This window comes from Schistocerca gregaria, chromosome 2 (assembly GCF_023897955.1).
Source record: "Schistocerca gregaria isolate iqSchGreg1 chromosome 2, iqSchGreg1.2, whole genome shotgun sequence".
In the NCBI taxonomy this organism is placed as follows: Eukaryota; Metazoa; Arthropoda; class Insecta; order Orthoptera; family Acrididae; genus Schistocerca; species Schistocerca gregaria.
Window position 1 is genome coordinate 811,006,893 of NC_064921.1, and position 5,451 is coordinate 811,012,343.

Below are 5,451 nucleotides of genomic sequence, written 5' to 3' on the forward strand. Positions count from 1 at the left end.
CCGGCTCACTAACCAACTGCGCTATGTACCATGCCTTCGAGAGAATGAAGGAACTGATTTCTGATTTAGCCACCGGAATGTGGGGGCGCGACAAAGGCTCCTAATGGTGGCAAGAAGCGACCTCCAAGTGCGAGCCTGCATGTTCTGTGGCGACGCAGCAACCTTCAGACCTATTATCTTGTGCTGGGAGACGACGCGGAACCATGGTCTTTGACAGCCTGTACCTTGCAGACTGTGAGTTAACGACCATTTCGCTCTCATTTAAGTTATATGGCCGGAAGAGACAGCCTTCCAGGAATTGTGAAACGAACCCTGTCGTCCAGGACCGTGTGCCACAAAGAGCGCAGATTCGCCACAAGATGGGGAAATTCACTGACGTCTATTGCGATGAATTAGGCTTAAGCACTGTAGTGTGCAAGCGAGACAGACGAGAACCTACGTCATAGGGAAACCCCTTAGAAGCTGTCTGTGGCCAGGGAGACGTAGCAGTGTTAAATATGGCGGACCTAAGATCGGCCATAATGGGAAGCATTTCCGAAAACTATTTAATTCTGTAGTAATTCAGGGAATGAAGCCATAGTAATTTTAATCTACCATCCTTCATAAATTTTCAAGGTGATCCCAATAAAACTTGAATATTGATCACATCTATAATAGTTTAGGATTTACTGTTAAAGTGAAATTAACAAGTTTTGTAACAAAGACCTGAATGCTAAAATCTGAATGCTTTGGTCGATCTTAACGACCGACATTTCATTTAAAAGCGCATCATTAAAATGACAAATGTTGTAAATATCAACTCTTTAACTTTATTTGTTTAATGGATATAGAAAATTTAAATTATCAGTACTTTCATTAAAGCATCTAATCATCATTTCCTCCACACAAAACACATTAAACGATGACAGCATGACACCTTATTGAATCATTAGGAAATAGAATATTTGTTGTAAAATTTACTGCACAACAGTTATTTTTGTTCTTTATTTGTTTATCAGAAAGCACACTGGTGCACGGCTACTGGTCGTGACATTCAAAGTTAAGAAGGAAATTGTATTGGTTTTATGTAAAAGAATTTAACGTTTGTTATGTAATCGATATTATTGTTACTTTATTTAGAACGTGAAAGTGGTCAAGCTTGGATTATTTAAATATGTTAAAACGTAAAATAATGTAGAATAAGCTGTAGCCAATCAGATGGACCGCTTAAGGAAACGGAACTGTCAGCTGAGCGAGGATGTTCGGCGCCCGGGAAACGCGGCCGGGGACGGGCTGAGAGACAGTGCTGGGGCAGACGCGAAAGCGGACTGTCGGCCTTTAGGTAGCTGGGAAGTGAAACGATTTAGAAAATTTCGCATTGTGTGGTATCGCGGGACTTAGTCTCTGAGCGGTGCGTAGCGGCGCGCCTGGAATGAACTCCAACTTATACTTAACGACGTGGAGTATTGAACTTTTAATTCGCGATGAGATTGTGAATGACCGAACTGTGTGAAATGGATATGAGCTCGTGTGTAATAGTAATTCTAAATACGACCACTTTCGCTATTAGTTTGCTTCCTGAATAAACATTATTTTAACCAAATCGGAATTGTGTGGCCTACATCTTTATGGGTCGTTAATTTAGCTCCCAATATTATTATTACTGTTGTTATATTAACGTTGTATGTTTCATACAGTTCCGCTGACTTGCCATCAGGCAGACAATTTAACCAAAGGGTCACAAATGTCTAATTTAGGTCGTGTAATTCGACACGTGCGGTTCAACCCCTAGACCAGTTTGAGCCAAGGCATTTCGACAAAGAAGAACCGCATGTGTGAGTCTGAGCATCTTTGGGATGTTAACTCGCAAGACGAAGAGGTGTTGCGGGAATTTAACTGAGCACCGGAAGCACGTTCATACCGGTCCAGTAACGGGCGAACCGTATCAGTGTCCTCTTCATGAGCCACGAAAACGGCAACGTCATCAGCATAGACAGCAAAATTAGGAAATACATCTCCTATTCGCGCTCCGCTGGTTTCGCGAACGAGGGCTCGCAATATCGGATCAATGGCGATCACACAGAAGAACACGGACAACGGGCAGCCCTTCAGAATAGACAGACGGGTTCCAAGAGGCTTTGTCGTCCATAAATTGAGCATTATAACCGATCCTCCTGTCCCCAGTCAGTAAATTCTTTACCACCACCAAAAACGGGAAATCAAATCTCATTCTTCCCATCACTCGAAAAAGGTAATCATGGCTAATACGGTCAAATGCAGTAGCTAAATCAGTGTACAAGATGTCTGCCGACTCTCCAGGGGCTGGCACTGAAGAAATGATGTCCCTGTGCGCAGAGATCGCAGTGAAGATGTTCCGACCCTTGACCCCACATGACTGATAAAGATCGTATCCATGATAAGCTTTAACTTGCCAACAATACGCCTCGAAACAAGTTTGTAATCTGTATTGAGGAGGGTTTTGGCTCGCAGGTCCCGCACACGACGAGCCCCTTTCCTCTTAGGTATGAGCACCCTGCCTTCTAAAAATCGGCTTGGTACCGCCACACCCCAGATTTCGTTTACTATCGTCGTGAACATATCCCCAATTATCACCCAAAAGGCGAGATAAAATTTATTTGGTGAGCCGTCAGGCGCTGGGCACTTCCCTTTGAGGTACATCTTCAGAGCAACTAGTATTTGCTGCGATGTCAAAGTCGCATTCAATTCTGCGCGGTCGCCGAGGGTTTAAAAACACTGAATTTTATTTAAGATGACATCGTTGACCACGTCATCCCCCACGTTTGCAGTGAATAAAGTGGGATAATAAGCAGTGACGTGCACAATAACGTCCTTCCTGACGGTAAGTTGTCCATCGTCATTCTCCCTCGGCAAGTAGTACGTCGTAGTGTCCTTTACATCGAGGACGCACAATGGGCGACTTCTAACAAAGAGACCCTCCGCTCTGTCATGGTAGATTGGAAGGATTTTGCTCTTGATTTTATTCAGTCGTGAACGGGGGGTGTCGTTCTGTCCTAGGTATCTTAGGCAGCCTTAAGAGATTGTTGGTAGAAGACAAGAGCGCAGCTTTTCGCAGCTCAATCTTGGAGAGTTCCGTCCATCAGTTAAAATGCTTTACACTACAGAATTTGAAACGGATGGCTCCCCTTGTTTCTTGGATTTGCAAATAAAAAGAACGGGTAGAAAAGTGAATATTGACATCTTCCGTAAACACACAGCTACAGACTGAATCATTTCGTCACACTTTTGCATCCTGCCGCCCATAAACGAGCACACTTCACTTTCATGTTTTATGCCATCGCAAAACTTGGTTTAGATAGCGATACAGCTGATGGGGAAATTGACTCAATCGTTAAGTTGGGATAGCAAATGCTTTTACCGAAAAAGAAATTCGGAAATTAAGTTCAAAAATATTTTAAAAAGTTGGAGAAGCAGACAGCCAGCGTTAACAATGCAGTTGCCCATTTCTTTCTTTCCTACGTTAGCAAATGTACCGAAAAATTGCAGATGTCTTCAGAAAATCTAATATACAAGTAGGTTTCCAATCAAATAATGAACTAGGACTAATCTTGTGTCACAACCTTGATGAGGATACAGAGAAATGCAGTAATATAAGTGTTTATAAAATAAAGTGCGGGTCTTATTATAGTTTTTGAATTGTCCAGAAGGGTAGAGAATTTAAGACACGGTTTAGAGAGCATAAGTATACCAGCAACAACAGCGGCTTTGCTTGTTACCTTAAAGAACAAAATCACTGATTGACGTCAATCGAAAATAGCCTAAGCATTTTGAATTAAGAACAAAAACGTAGAACACTGGATATCTTTGGAGAGATTGAAATTTACACTGAACGCCGTTTAACACCTCATTTAATAATAATTATCGAACAGGTTACCAGCAGTAGATAATATTTATTTAGCATATTTGACGAGTTGTTGACTGCATTTTCATGCTTCTGTCGGTTAGTTTGTGGTGTACGCTATATGGTTGATTTTGTATTTTTTATCTCACGACAGAGGTTTTAGTTTGATCGTTCTTTTTATTATATAACTTCTACATAAATATAATTAGTGAAAAAGCATGTCACTTTAATATTGTCTCTGTCTCATGGTGCCATTAACTCAAGTTGGCCTTACAATGTAAGAGAAATCTGTATACGTTTTGTGCTGAACACAGTAAGATGTTCGGAGGTTACCAGCTGGCATTATGTGTATTACACGTACGGCACCTTCATGGCATTCTCCATTAAAATGTTAACGTCTGTAAAAAAAGTAATATAAAAATCCCTTTATGTTTTCATAATTTGTCTTTGTCAAAGGTTGGCGTTAACGAAGTTGAGTGTTCAGTCTACCGAAAACAAGGGCTTTTTTCCATAGTTCATATGGGTTGATTGGGAGTCTCCTGCGTTTCTGTTGGTTTACCTATGAACTTTCAACAAGGCTACTAGTTTTTCCTATGTTCTGAAAAAAATGTGTTTTAGTACGAAATCCTGGATATATCACAAATGTGTTCTCGATTAAAGTAGTGGGTACATAATAAAAAATGCCTAATGGCGCATGTAAAAGCTTTTACATATCGACATAGGCTCTGTCTTTCCTTTTTCACTGTATATATTTTAAATAGTTTTATTGCAAATGTATTTAATTTTTTTTGAGCTGCCTGTTCTCATGTTGGCATAATCTAGTACAGTATATTGTTCAATCTAACGTGTTTATAAATTGCAAATTGTAATTACGTGTGAATCGTACTCCACAGCACCTTAGCACTTACGCTAGCCAGAGTTAATAAGAACGCTTTGTGAAATAAAAAGGTAGTTGACTTATGTTTGTCTTCATCCAAGGTTTGCATAAAAGATTTACTATTTATGAAAAAAATTGTATAAATTTGTAATTGATAATATTATTTCAATTTGTAATTATGTATCAGCCAAGTAGTTCTCTTAAGCGCGAACGGCCGCCAGCACACATGTTTAGTTGAGATCTCATTTTGTGTGTGGAATTGTAAAAAGTATTTTGCTTTTGACGTTACTTGACAATTTTGTGAAAGTTGTATGTTCACTTTGTACCAAAGGATACGTATTACGTATTAAATGGGTTATTGCTATGTGGTGCTCTAGTATAGGGGCTCCATTTATATACAGGTGTAATGATGCAAGACTGTGACAAACAATATTTGTCACCAGGTCATCCGAAGATGGGCAGAGCTCGAACCAAGTAATGAATAAAAAAAAGGGTCAAGAACCATCCTGTGACTAATTTCGCGACCGGTCAGCTATTTTAAAGCCATTTTTATTTTTGTGATTACAGTGGTCGCACACACTATCCCCGACTCTCAGTCACGTCTACAACGCCAGTCAAGCGCCGTAGGGTGCTTCCTCCACTTTCTGGATAGAGCATTCCCACTCAGCCAAAACTGTTGAGAGTAGCCGAACCGCTGAGAGATGACTCATGTTGA